The following is a 15,423-nucleotide window of genomic DNA, read 5'->3' as shown; positions in this document are numbered from 1 at the left end:
TTGTACATTAAAAACAGCGAAAAAAACATTTAATATTTAATAAACCATAAAAATATAAATATAAAATAAAAATATAAAGGTAAAGTTTTGTTTCTGAACAAATTCAAACTCTAATATGCACCACACACTTATCTGCTTAACGGTTAAATTCTTCAAAATGCCTTTTGTCCCAGGTTAATAATTCCTGTATACGTAGCACTTCTATTTGTGGCTAGAAATAGTTTTGTATAAGTATGGTAGTTCTTATTTATTCCTAGATTTTTCTGAGGGCCCCAACGAATATAAGGAGTTAAGGCTTATTCGTTTATTTAAACAATATAGATGGTATATATCCCTGGTGTAGCATGTCAGCGTTTTGGAGGTGTATAGAAAGCTGTTACCAGCTGTGTTATTAGAACAATCTTACCAGTCTTATGCTTCTGAGCTCCTTTGTACAGACCTCCTTTTTAAATTTGGCTCCACACTGCAAACGAAAGATGGTAAATCTGTAATGCCTGGATTCAACTATCAGACTCTCCCGAGTGTTGGTGTTCAGCTGTTAGGTAACAGACAATGTTGCTCAATCGGCTTCTGTTGATCTGACGTCTGTGACGTTACCTGACTGCTGAGAGTTTGAAGACGCTGGATACAAAGTAACAAAGTATCAACGACCGTTGCAAGACAAGTTTTCTTATCCTCTCACCCTCTAAAATTAGGGTAGATTTCCCAGCTGTTCAGTTATTCAGTTTAAGGTTCTACAAGTCAACGCGTTTCACCACTTCATGGGCTTTATCAAGACTTATCTCGGGAGAGTCTGACAGTGGAATCCAAGCATTACAGATGTACCATCTTTCGTTAGCAGTGTGGAGCCAAATTTAAAAAGGTCTGTACAAAGGAGCTGAGAACGATAAGACTGGTAAGATTGTTCCAATAACACAGCCATTAACAGCTTTCTATACACCTTCAAAACGCTGACACGCTACACCAGGTATATATACCATCTATATTGTTTAAACAAACAAATAAGCCTTAACTCCTTATGTTCCTTGGGGCCCTCGGAAAAATCTAGGAATAAATAAGATCTACCATACTTATACAAAACTATTTCTAGCCACAAATAGAACTGCTACGTATACAGGAATTATTAACCTGGGACAAAAGGCATTTTAAAGAATTTAACCGCTATACAGATAAGTGAGTGGTGCATATTAGCGTTTGAATTTGTTCAGAAACAAGACTTTACCTTTATATTTTTATTTTATATTGATATTTTAATGGTTTATTAAATATTAAATGTTTTTTTTTTCGCTGTTTTTAATGTACAAGCTCAAATATAATATGTTAGATATGAATATCTAGGTGAGAGTTGTTGATAGAAAGTTAAATTGTTTTTTGTGCGCATATAATCATACTCATACAGGTGAAGCTTTGATCAATATCTTAAGGGAGACGTCCCTATTTTTTGTGATAAGTTGAGTATTTCTAAGGCCAAATATCTTTTTAAATTGTTAATTACAAATATTTGTTAGAAAACTAATTAAAGGGAGGGCGAATAGAAGCCAAAGATATCACAACTGGGATTATATACCAAATATTTATTTAAAAAAACAGATCAATTATATATAAAAAGATTTTTAATCTTAATATGAGGGACGTCTCCCTATAGCAAAAAAATTGTTAAAATAAAACAAGCAAAGTTAATATCTAAACAACAATGTGATATGCCTGGAATGGACCCAAGTCGATAGCAGTGCAAAATATAGCTTGAACAATATAAACGTTGCAAATGAATACCTCCGATAGCAGACAAATAATTGGAGAAACAATGGCCTCTAGTTATCAAGCCGTCAACCTCAAATACGCTGGAATTCGCAGCATATTTGTGGCTAGGCTGATTCGACTAAGTTATCAAGCCCTGCTGCCCGGCAAAAGTAGAATTTTGTGAAGTAAGCTACGATCCACCGGACTCAGTCCGACACAGATCGATTCTTACGTCACTCCAGATGTTCCGAACGCAAGTTCGGCACAATCTGACTACTTTTGCTAGTTTTCAAATGACTAGCAGGTACGCTCGGCACTTTTCCGACCCAGCGTACCTGGTTTTCAATCCGACGCCCTGGAAGCGGCGGATCCCATAGGAATCAATGGGAGTCTGACCATAGCGAAAGTTCATGTTCGCTGCTGCCCGACATTCCTTTGATTCCTATGGGAGCTGTCTACACCTAACACCCTAACATGTACCCCGAGTTTAAACACCCCTAATCTGCCCCCCCTACACCGCCGCAACTAAATAAATGTATTACCCCCTAAACCGCTGCTCCTGGAGCCCACCGCCACTCTAATAAACTGATTAACCCCTAAACCGTCACTCCCGGACCCCGCCGCCACCTACATAATACCTATTAACCCCTATCCTGCCCCCCTATACCACCGCCACGTATAATAAATATATTAACCCCTATCCTGCCCCACCTATACCGCCGCCACCTATAATACATTTATTAACCCCTATCCTGCCGATCCCGTACCCCGCCGCAAAAAAATAAATTTTTTAACCCCTAAACCACCGCTCCCGGACCCCGCCGCCACCTATATTAAACTTATTAATCCCTAATCTGTCCCCCCTACACCGTCGCCACCTATAATAAATGTATTAACCCCTATTCTGCCCCCCTTATACCGCCGCCATCTATATTAAACTAATTAACCCCTAAACCTAAGTCTAACCCTAACCCCCCCAACTTAAATATTATTTAAAAATTATTTTTTTTTAAAAAAATTACTATTATTAACTAAATTAATCCTATTTAAAAATAAATACTTACCTATAAAATAAACCCTAATATAGCTACAATATAACTAATAATTATATTGTAGCTATTTTAGGATTTATTTTTATTTTACAGGGAAATTTCAATTTATTTTAACTAGGCACAATAGCTATTAAATAGTTATTAACTATTTAATAGCTACCTAGTTAAAATAAAGACAAATTTACCTGTAAAATAAAAACTAACCTAAGTTACAATTACACCTAACACTACACTATAATTAAATAAATTATTCCTATTTAAAACTAAATACTTACCTGTAAAATAAACCCTAAGATAGCTACAATGTAATTAATAATTACATTGTAGCTATCTTAGGCCTAGATTTAGAGTTGGGCGGTAGCCGTGAAAACCAGCGTTAGAGGCTCCTAACGCTGGTTTTTACCGCCCTCTGGTATTTGGAGTCAGTCATTAAAGGGTCTAACGCTCACTTTTCAGCCGCAACTTTTCCATACCGCAGATCCCCTTACGTCAATTGCGTATCCTATCTTTTCAATGGGATCTTTCTAACGCCGGTATTTAGAGTCTTGGCTGAAGTGAGCGTTAGAAATCTAATGACAAAACTCCAGCCGCAGAAAAAAGTCAGTAGTTAAGAGCTTTCTGGGCTAACGCCGGTTTATAAAGCTCTTAACTACTATGCTCTAAAGTACACTAACACACATAAACTACCTATGTACCCCTAAAACCCCTAAACCGAGGTCCCCCCACATCGCCGCCACTCTATTAAATTTTTTTAACCCCTAATCTGCCGACCGCCACCTACGTTATACTTATGTACCCCTAATCTGCTGCCCCTAACACCGCCGACCCCTATATTATATTTATTAACCCCTAACCTGCCCCCCACAACGTCGCCGCCAGCTACCTACAATAATTAACCCCTAATCTGCCGACCGCAAAGCGCCGCTACCTACGTTATCCTTATGTACCCCTAATCTGCTGCCCCTAACACCGCCGACCCCTATATTATATTTATTAACACCTAATCTGCCACCCTCAACGTCGCCTCCACCTGCCTACACTTATTAACCCCTAATCTGCCGAGCGGACCGCACCGCTACTATAATAAAGTTATTAAACCCTAATCCGCCTCACTCCCGCCTCAATAACCCTATAATAAATAGTATTAACCCCTAATCTGCCCTCCCTAACATCGCCAACACCTAACTTCAATTATTAACCCCTAATCTGCCGACCAAATCTCGCCGCTACTGTAATAAATGGATTAACCCCTAAAGCTAAGTCTAACCCTAACACCCCCCTAAATTAAATATAATTTAAATCTAACGAAATAAATTAACTCTTATTAAATAAATTATTCCTATTTAAAGCTAAATACTTACCTGTAAAATAAACCCTAATATAGCTACAATATAAATTATAATTATATTATAGCTATTTTAGGATTTATATTTATTTTACAGGTAACTTTGTATTTATTTTAACCAGGTACAATAGCTATTAAATAGTTAAGAACTATTTAATAGCTAAAATAGTTAAAATAATTACAAAATTACCTGTAAAATAAATCCTAACCTAAGTTACAATTAAACCTAACACTACACTATCAATAAATAAATTAAATAAACTACCTACAATTATCTACAATTAAACCTAACACTACACTATCAATACATTAATTAAATACAATACCTACAAATAACTACAATTAAATAAACTAACTAAAGTACAAAAAATAAAAAAGAATTAAGTTACAAAAAATAAAAAAATATTTACAAACATTAGAAAAATGTTACAACAATTTTAAACTAATTACACCTACTCTAAGCCCCCTAATGAAATTACAAAGACCCCCAAAATAAAAAAATGCCCTACCCTATTCTAAATTAAAAAAGTTCAAAGCTCTTTTACCTTACCAGCCCTGAACAGGGCCCTTTGCGGGGCATGCCCCAAGAAATTCAGCTCTTTTGCCTGTAAAAAAACACATACAATACCCCCCCCCAACATTACAACCCACCACCCACATACCCCTAATCTAACCCAAACCCCCTTAAATAAACCTAACACTAAGCCCCTGAAGATCTTCCTACCTTATCTTCACCTCACCGGGTATCACCGATCGGTCCTGGCTCCAAAATCTTCATCCAACCCAAGCGGGGGCTGGCGATCCATAATCCTGCGGCTGAAGAGGTCCAGAAGAGGCTCCAAAGTCTTCATCCTATCCGGGAAGAAGAGGCGATCCAGACCGGCAACCATCTTGATCCAAGCGGCATCTTCTATCTTCATCCGATTAGGAACGGCTCCATCGTGAAGACCTCCAGCGCGGATCAATCTTCTTCCGACGATGTCCAACTGAAGAATGACGGTTCCTTTAAGGGACGTCATCCAAGATGGCGTCCCTCGAATTCCGATTGGCTGATAGAATTCTATCAGCCAATCGGAATTAAGGTAGTAAAATTCTGATTGGCTGATGGAATCAGCCAATCAGAATCAAGTTCAATCCGATTGGCTGATCCGATCAGCCAATCAGATTGAGCTCGCATTCTATTGGCTGATCGGAACATTGGCTCTTCTGGACCTCTTCAGCCGCAGGATTATGGATCGCCAGCCCCCGCTTGGGTTGGATGAAGATTTTGGAGCCAGGACCGATCAGTGATACCCGGTGAGGTGAAGATAAGGTAGGAAGCTCTTCAGGGGCTTAGTGTTAGGTTTATTTAAGGGGGGTTTGGGTTAGATTAGGGGTATGTGGGTGGTGGGTTGTAATGTTGGGGGGGTATTGTATGTGTTTTTTTACAGGCAAAAGAGCTGAATTTCTTGGGGCATGCCCCGCAAAGGGCCCTGTTCAGGGCTGGTAAGGTAAAAGAGCTTTGAACGTTTTTAATTTAGAATAGGGTAGGGCATTTTTTTATTTTGGGGAGCTTTGTAATTTCATTAGGGGGCTTAGAGTAGGTGTAATTAGTTTAAAATTGTTGTAATATTTTTCTAATGTTTGTAAATATTTTTTTATTTTTTGTACTTTAGTTAGTTTATTTAATTGTAGTTATTTGTAGGTATTGTATTTAATTAATGTATTGATAGTGTAGTGTTAGGTTTAATTGTAGGTAATTGTAGGTATTTTATTTAATTTATTTATTGATAGTGTAGTGTTAGGTTTAATTGTAACTTAGGTTAGGATTTATTTTACAGGTAATTTTGTAATTATTTTAACTATTTTAGCTATTAAATAGTTCTTAACTATTTAATAGCTATTGTACCTGGTTAAAATAAATACAAAGTTACCTGTAAAATAAATATAAATCCTAAAATAGCTATAATATAATTATAATTTATCTATATTAGGGTTTATTTTACAGGTAAGTATTTAGCTTTAAATAGGAATAATTTATTTAATAAGAGTTAATTTATTTCGTTAGATTTAAATTACATTTAATTTAGGGGGGTGTTAGGGTTAAAGTTAGACTTAGCTTTAGGGGTTAATAAATTTATTAGAGTAGCGGTGAGCTCCTGTCGGCAGATTAGGGGTTAATACTTGAAGTTAGGTGTCGGCAATGTTAGGGAGGGCAGATTAGTTGTTAATACTATTTATTATATGGTTATTGAGGCGGGAGTGAGGCGGATTAGGGGTTAATACATTTATTATAGTAGCGCTCAGGTCCGGTCGGCAGATTAGGGGTTAATAAGTGTAGTTAGGTGAAGGCGACGTTGGGGGCGGCAGATTAGGGGTTAATAAATATAATATAGGGGTCGGCGATGTTAGGGCAGCAGATTAGGGGTACATAGAGATAATGTAGGTGGCGGGGGTGTACGGAGCGGCAGATTAGGGGTTAAAAATAATATGCAGGGGTCAGCGATAGCGGGGGAGGCAGATTAGGGGTTAATAAGTGTAAGGTTAGGGGTGTTTAGACTCGGGGTACATGTTAGAGTGTTAGGTGCAGACGTAGGAAGTGTTTCCCCATAGCAAACAATGGGGCTGCGTTAGGAGCTGAACGCAGCTTTTTTGCAGGTATTAGGTTTTTTTTCAGCTCAAACAGCCCCATTGTTTTCTATGGGGGAATCGTGCACGAGCACGTTTTTGAAGCTGGCCGCGTCCGTAAGCACCGCTGGTATCGAGAGTTGAAGTTGCGGTAAATATGTTCTACGCTCCTTTTTTGGAGCCTAACGCAGCCATTCTGTGAACTCTCAATACCAGCTGTATTTAAAAGGTGCGGCCAGAAAAAAGCACGCGTAGCTAACGCACCCTTTTGGCCGCAGAACTCTAAATCTAGGCGTTAGGATTTATATTTAGTTTACAGGTAACTTTGTATTTATTTTAACTAGGTACAATAGTTATTAAATAGTTATTAACTATTTAATAACTACCTAGCTAAAAGAAATGCAAAATTACCTGTAAAATAAATCCTAACCTAAGTTACAATTAAACCTAACAGTACAATATCATTAAATAAATTAAATTAATACAAATACCTACAATTAAATACAATTAAATAAACTAATTAAAGTACAAAAAATAAAAAAAACAAAGTTACAAAAAATAAAAATTTTAAGCTAATTACACCTAATCTAAGCCCCCTAATAAATAACAAAGCCCCCCAAAATAAAAAAAATGCCCTACCCTATTCTAAATTTACGAAAGTTAACAGCTCTATTACCTTACCAGCCCATAAAAGGGCCTTTTGCGGGGCATGCCCCAAAGTATTCAGCTCTTTTGCATGTTAAAAAAAATACAACCCCCCCAACATTAAAATCAGATTTTTCCTACCTTAATTCCGATTGGCTGATAGAATCCTATCAGCCAATCGGAATTTGAGGGACGCCATCTTGGATGATGTCACTTAAAGGAATATTCATTCGGCTTATAGGCGTCGGTGGATGAAGATTGCTCTGCGTCGGCTGCTTTGAAGATGGCTCCGCTCCGGATGGATGAAGATTGAAGACGCCGCCTGGATGAAGACTTCTATCGGATGGAAGACCTCTTCAGCGCCCCTTGGATGAAGACTTCAGCTGCTGCGGATGTCCTCTTCTGTTCCATCGGTGGTCGGCTGGCTGAAGACGGCTAAAGATAGGATGATCTTCAGGGGGGTAGTGTTAGGTTTTTTTAAGGGGGGATTGGGTGGGTTAGAGTAGGGGTATGTGGGTGGTGGGTTTTAATGTTGGGAGGGTTGTATTTTTTTAACATGCAAAAGAGCTGAATACTTTGGGGCATGCCCCGCAAAAGGCCCTTTTAAGGGCTGGTAAGGTAATAAAGCTGTTAACTTTCGTAATTTAGAATAGGGTATGGCATTTTTTTATTTTGGGGGCTTTGTAATTTTATTAGGGGGCTTAGATTAGGTGTAATTAGTTTAAAATTCTTGTAATCTTTTTTTATTTTTTGTACTTTAGTTAGTTTATTTAATTGTATTTAATTGTAGGTATTTGTAGTTAATTTATTTAATTTATTTAATGATAGTGTAGTGTTAGGTTTAATTGTATCTTAGGTTAGGATTTATTTTACAGGTAATTTTGTATTTCTTTTAGCTAGGTAGTTATTAAATAGTTAATAACTATTTAATAACTATTCTACCTAGTTAAAATAAATACAAAGTTACCTGTAAAATAAATATAAATCCTAAAATAGCTACAATGTAATTATTAATTACATTGTAGCTATCTTATAGGAATAGGAATAATTTAGTTAATGATAGTTTAGTGTGTAATTGTAACTTAGCTTAGTTTTTATTTTACAGGTAAATGTGTCTTTATTTTAACTAGGTAGCTATTAAATAGTTAATAACTTAATAGTTAATAGTTAATAACTATTTAATAGCTATTGTGCCTAGTTAAAATAAATTTAAATTTGCCTGTAAAATAAAAATAAATCCTAAAATAGCTACAATATAATTATTAGTAATATTGTAGCTATATTAGGGTTTATTTTATAGGTAAGTGTTTAGTTTTAAATAGGAATAACTAATTTAATAAGAGTGATATTTATTTAGATTTATTTAATTAATATTTAAGTTAGGGGGGTGTTAGGGTTAGGGTTAGACTTAGGTTTAGGGGTTAATAATTTTATTATAGGTTGCGGCGGTATAGGGGGGGCAGGATAGGGGTTAATAAATTTATTATAGGTGGCGACGGTGTAGGGGGGGCAGATTAGGGGTTAATAAGTTTAATATAGGTTGCGGCGGGGTCCGGGAGCGGCGGTTTAAGGGTTAAACAATTTATTTAGTTGCGGCGGGGTACGGGATTGGCAGGATAGGGGTTAATCAGTTTATTAGAGTGGCGGTGGGTTCAGGGAGCGGCGGTTTAGGGGTTAATACATTTATTATAGTTGTGGCGGGGTCTAGGAGCGGCGGTTTAGGGGTTAATAACTTTATTTAGTTGCGGGGGGCTCCGGGGTCGCCGGTATAGGGGGTAGAACAGTGTCGTTTAGTGTGGGTGCTTAGTGACAGCTTATCAATAAAGCTGTAGAAAAGCTGAATAGCAGCGAGATCGGATGAGTGATAACTATCACAGTCCGCTGCTCATCGCCCCCAACAGCTTTTTTGATAACTTTAGCGAGCGTATTCAGGTCAGCGGCGGCAATGTGAGGCGAGCTTAGGCGAGCGTATTGGGGCCGGCGATGGCAGGTAAGTAGACACGTTGATAACTAGAGGCCAATGTCTCTTTACGTTAATCACTTATTACCCAATATTGATACAGTTTTGTTTAAAGAAGAGGATTTCCTGCACATATAGAGCCACTGATGACAGATGCACGTTAGGTGTTTTATTTTCAAATGGTGGAAGTAGTACCTGTTATATCGTGGAGAGGTTCCGACCAGCAAAAAAATATATACCACTTCTACTTAATAATGGATAAAAGAGAGTATACCTTTGTTTTTCGTTGAGTCAAAAAGATGTATTTTCCTTACATGTAGCAGGTACGTTACCCTTTCTTGTTGCGATGAAGCTGGCTTACTCCTACTCAGTATTTTTCCTCGAGCGGGTAACTCTGTAACTTTCAGCGTCTGACGTCACCTGTGATGTTCCGTTACAGAGGAAAGCCAAATGAACAGCTGTTTTCAGCTGCTGTAGTGGTATCCGCCAACATAGAGCCCTGCACTTAGTGCTATGCATGCAGGAGTGAAGTATGTAGTGGGTATATGATAGCCCTTCCAACTACAGCTCCAAATAGGATTTCTTATGAAGTAATCGCTGGGAACATTAGGAATAATGGATAACCCGGGTTATATTTAAAAGTCAGTAGATGATGATATAGGAATAAAAACAATATGTCACACTGTCACACTGCCACACAACGACGTGTTTCGCCCTTCTATGGGCTTTATTTCTTCTTTCTCTGGCCAATTAATGGCTATCAGCAAAAAGTCCAGTCTCCTTTGTCCCTTGCAACATTTTGGCCTTCCTCCGGGTTTTCCTCTAATTTATAATTTCAACAGCAATAATTCTAATTGTTTAATGATATTAACAAATTAGAGTGCTTACATTTTTGGAGGTTTTGCAATGGGGGATTACAAAGGGTTATATGGAGGGTTGAGATATAGGGTTGTGAAGGAGATTACAGATGGGGTTTCTAATGGCATTTAGGATAGTAAATGTGGGGGTAAGTAAGTATGTGAGGTGGGTGGAAGTCATGATTAAGGTTAATATCGGTAGGGATTGGGTCAGAGGCAATTAGAGTTAACAACATAGGGGTACTGGACTTTCATTGGTAAAGGTTAGGGATTGAGTTTCAATACATACGGTTATTTGCAATGTAGAAGTTGCTAGTAGAAATAATGTGCTATATCACTGGTTCTTTTGTATCAATATTAAAAAATCTTGGGTCAGAAAGTGCATGGTAGATTCATAGAATAAACTTTCATTTGAGATGGTAAACACAAAGACTGTAAAGGAATTCAAAAATGCCTGGGACATGCATAAGGCTATCCTAAGGAAAAAGTAACATGTAATATGGGTAGACTTGATGTGCGTTTTTGGTTCTTATCTACCGTCAAATTCTATGTTTCTATAATGGCTTGCCATAGTGTTTCTAATATTGGCTCCCATTGTTGAGTTTTGTAATACAGATCATACTGTCAGTGTGTTTTGAGTGATTACAAACCCCAATATCTTCTGCCAATAAAAGGCTAGATTGTGAGTGGAGCACTATTTTGCGCTTCTGCTCGCGCATTAACTTAACTAGAAAAATGCGCTCATATTACAAGTTCTCCCATAGACTTTAATGGAGTGCGAAAACTGCAAAAAACGCAAACACCAACAATTGCACGCTAACCCAATTGCATTTATTCAAGTGCGCTAAACCCAACATAAAATATGAATATTTCATATTCCAATGTTCTTCACATAGAAGAATATGTCCTATTTATTCTTAAATAAATATTTCTATATATATCTGGTGATTTTTGTGGTAAAATATATATCTATAACTATATATACATATATATATATATATATATATATATATATATATATATATATATATATATATATATATATATATATATATATATATATATATATATATATATATATTTCTTATTATAATTTATATATAGGTATATAGATATATACAGATATATATAGGAATATCTATTTAAAAATACGTATTGAATATTGAAATATATGAATATAAATGTAAAAATAAATGTGAAATGTTTCCAGAAATACACAGTTAAACACTATATTTAATATGAATATTGCATAAATATGATTACTTTACTGCAAAAGGCTCCAATGCATTTATTATGTCTACATATGTATACATATGTATTTATGTGTTTATATGTGTATATATGTCTGTAAAATAGCTTTTTTTAAAATAGCTGAATGCCCTTTTAAGGGCAATGTAAAAGAGCTGAATGCCCTTTTAAGGGCAATGCCCATACAAATGCCCTTTTCAGGACAATGGGTAACTTAGGTTTTTGTTAGAGTTAGGTTTTTTATTTTGGGGGGTTGGTTGGTGGTGGGTTTTACTGTTGGGGGGTCTTTGTATTTTGTTACAGGTAAAAGAGCTGATTTCTTTAGGGCAATGCCCTACCAAAGGCCCTTTTAAGGGCTATTGGTAGTTTATTGTAGGCTAGGGTTTTTTTATTTTGGGGGGGCTTTTTTATTTTTATTGGGCTATAATATTAGGTATAATTGTTTTTATTTTGGATAATTTCGTTTGTTATTTTTCGTAACTTAATGTTTGTTATTTTTTGTAATTTAGTATTTTTTGTAATTTAGTATTTTTTATTTTTTGTAATTTTAGACTTAATTTTTTTTAGTAGTGTTAGTTTTTTTTAATGTGTAATTTAGTTTTTTTAATTGGTAGTTATTTTAATTTTAGTATAATAGTTATGTTAGGTTAATTGTTAGTTTAAACTTAGTTTTTTTTATTTCACAGATAAGTTTTTATTTATTTGAAGATAGGGATATTGTAATTTTAATCTAAAGTTAGGGGGTTGTTAGGTTTAAGGGTTAATAGTTTAATTTAGTTCTTTGCAATGTGGGGGCTGGCGGTTTAGGGGTTAATAGGTTTATTTAGTTGCGGCGATGTCGGGGAGTGGTGGAATAGGGGTTAATTGCTTTATTATAGTGGTGGCGAAGTTGGGGTGCGGGGGAATAGGGGTTAATAACTTTCAGAAAAAAGAGATTCGGAACTTAACTCCAGGTAAGTTAAAAACATCAGTCTTTATTTAAGCAGATTTAAAACAGCATCATAGCATAGGTATCAGCTAGGGCTTCAGCTTGAGAGAGCGTAAAAGCGGAGGTTTAGGGATTAATAACTTTATTATAATGACAGCGATGTCGGGGAGCAGCGGAATAGGGGTTAATAACTTTATTATAGTGACAGCGATGTGGGGGAGCGGCGGATTAGGGGTTAATACATTTTATTAGTGGCAGCGATGTCAGGAGCGGCAGATTAGGGGTTAATAACTTTATTTCGGTTTCAGCAATGTCGGGGGCAGCAGATTAGGGGTGTTTAGACTTGGGGTTTATGTCAGGGTGTTAGGTTTAAACATAACTTTTTTTCTTCATAGACATCAATGGGGTTGCCTAACGGCGATCGCCATTCCGCGCTTCAGGTGTTAGTTTTTTTTCTAACACTCTTTCCCCATTGATGTCTATGGGGAAAGCGTGCACAAGCACATATTCTCAGCCTTGGATTTTGTGCTTATCGCCACCATATCGCAAGCACAAGGCGGTTTTTGAGGGTGAAAATGGAGGGTGAAATAATGCAACTTTTGTTGCGTTCGTTTCACACCCTCTACAGCACAAAACTCGTAATCTAGACGTCTGTGAGATGATGTGACTACACTAGCAGCTGTATACGGGAAAACCACAAAGAACAGAATACCCTTTTCCCAGATATGCCTAACAATTAGAGATACAAACAAATGAGTGGAAGTCGTATAAAGCACTCATCATGGAAACAGTAAGGCACTAAGAGAACTGGCATACACTATACACCATCAGTATACAACATCAGTATAGAATAGGTGGATCCAATACAATACGGAGAGAAATCCTGGAATAAGTATTGCAATATGTATGGCTAAACCCAAACGTATGTTTACAGAAGAATAATAAACATTCAAATACAAAATCACAGGTAATGATGAACAACCGTTATGGGAGAAATGACTAAAGCACAAAGCAAATAGAACCAAGGTGAATATAACAGAAGTCCTTATGGATCATATAAGATCATTTAGTGCTAAAGTCTAAATACATCCAGCTGATCCCCCAAGGGTATGTACTCACAGGATCCAACCTCAATCGCTGTGAGGTAAGTGCTGGGTGTGGGTCCAATCAGAGTCTGGAGTGCTGAATATAGATCCAATCCAGTTCTGAGAAGTCCCTTCTACTATTCTGTGTCGAATGGATACGTCTCTATTTAATCCCTCCGATATAACGTATGTCAAGGGAACATATGGACAAAAACAACATGCAATAATAGTGCAACACATAAAAAAACCTCAATAATATGAGGTAACATATATGCCTTAAAAATATAAATATAAGCCCACAAGTAAGCGATGACGCAAACGCTCCCAATTGTCCCTCACTCTATAGTTATACTTAAGGGTAAAATTTGGCAATGTACTTAAAGAAAACACCTGAAGTGTTTCCAAGGTCTTGACTAATACACCTTCATCAGAGGCTACATTACCGAATAACACTACCCGCCACATTTAAAACACCCCGGGCGGGATTCCACCCCACCCACTACAACCAAGGCTAAATCTGATTGGCGGATACTGAAAACATCACTGAGTTTGTGGACTAAAATGCCCATATTGCTGACAGCACCCTGCTTCCTTAAAATACAATATTTATTTAATTACAGTTACAAAACAATTGATTCATTTTAAAAACACAAAGTTTCCAATTGGAACTATATACTTAAAATATTAAGGCTCATGTGCCTAATATCAGTATATGCCGATTTTCACTCAGTCAAACTATGCTTCGTTACGTTAATTAAACCTCATCGCTGTTTACAATGGTATATATTATGTACTATATAAGACATACTTAATATCCAAATTTCATCTTATACCAAAATGTCTGTATACATATAGAAAACCCCAGCTTACAAAAGCCAGTGCTTATGAATTAGAGAATAAGTACATACATTCATAGCAAAAGAGTAAGAGTTAAAAAACAATGACCAAAACAGTATATATGTATATAAACACACACACATATGGATCTCTATATATCTCTCATAGGGAATTAAACCAAGTGGGCATGAGACCAACACTCTGATGGAATACCATCAAATTGCACACATTTAAATAAAAAAAGCTGCTAGATCTATGTCCTTGTTGAGTCCGAGGGGAACCAAGGTAACCATTTTGTGGATCCAAAATGTTTCCATTTGTTGCAGATTCAGGGTCCTACTACCCCCCCCCCTTTTTTGTTTCACTACTTCTAGGATAGTACCCTTCAGCCCCTGTGGGTCTTTGTTATGAAAATGGGTGAAATGAATGGATACATTATGAGTGGTGAGTCCTGCTTTAATATTATTAATATATTCCAATAGTCTCTCCTTAAATGGGTGTGTGGTACGTCCTATGTACAGAAAAATACAATTGCACTACAGAAGATAAACCGCAAAAGTTGATTTGCAATTGCATAAGGTTTTGATCTCACAGGTAAACTGACTACTAGTTAATGACTTGCTTTGTTGTTTTTTTTATCATAATGATGTTCACAGGCCACACAGTTAGCTCTATTGCACTTAAAATATCCCACAGTTTGTTTTTGTAGCCAATTCCCTTGGTTCTTTTTTTTTTTGTTTTTTTGTTTCCTGTGTGAGTAATTAGGGGTGGGATTTTTTTTCCAGCTGTTTGGGCCTAGCTAGTCTATAAATTTAGCACATTTACTCTGGGAGCTTGCTCTTTCAGGGTTGCTGCATTGATTCTCTGTTAAAGTAAGATTGTCTGTTTAAGTATAATAGTTAGCAAACCAAGGTAGTTAGGTAAACAAGGATATGGAGTAAAAAATGGGAAATATAATTATTTTATACTTTTAAGTTAATCCTTTTAAGTATGTGTAAGAATCTCATTCAGTGTACAGCTTGCTGCATGTTTGCATCACTGGAGCAGCCGCTTCTGGGATTATATGTTTGTGGCAAGTGTGAGCATATTGTCTCTTTAGATACTCATATTGGAGATCTG

General features: G+C 36.6%; 1 protein-coding gene across 3 annotated transcripts in view; it reads left to right on the top strand.

The window, feature by feature from the left end:
• MPP2 (MAGUK p55 scaffold protein 2) overlaps positions 1-15,423 on the top strand; it is a 77,633-nt gene that overhangs the window by 25,422 nt on the left and 36,788 nt on the right. The window lies entirely within an intron of this gene.

Source organism: Bombina bombina, chromosome 1, assembly GCF_027579735.1.
Source record: "Bombina bombina isolate aBomBom1 chromosome 1, aBomBom1.pri, whole genome shotgun sequence".
Classification (NCBI taxonomy): Eukaryota; Metazoa; Chordata; class Amphibia; order Anura; family Bombinatoridae; genus Bombina; species Bombina bombina.
Note: the sequence above shows the minus strand (reverse complement) of the source record. Positions and strands in the feature narration are given on the sequence as shown.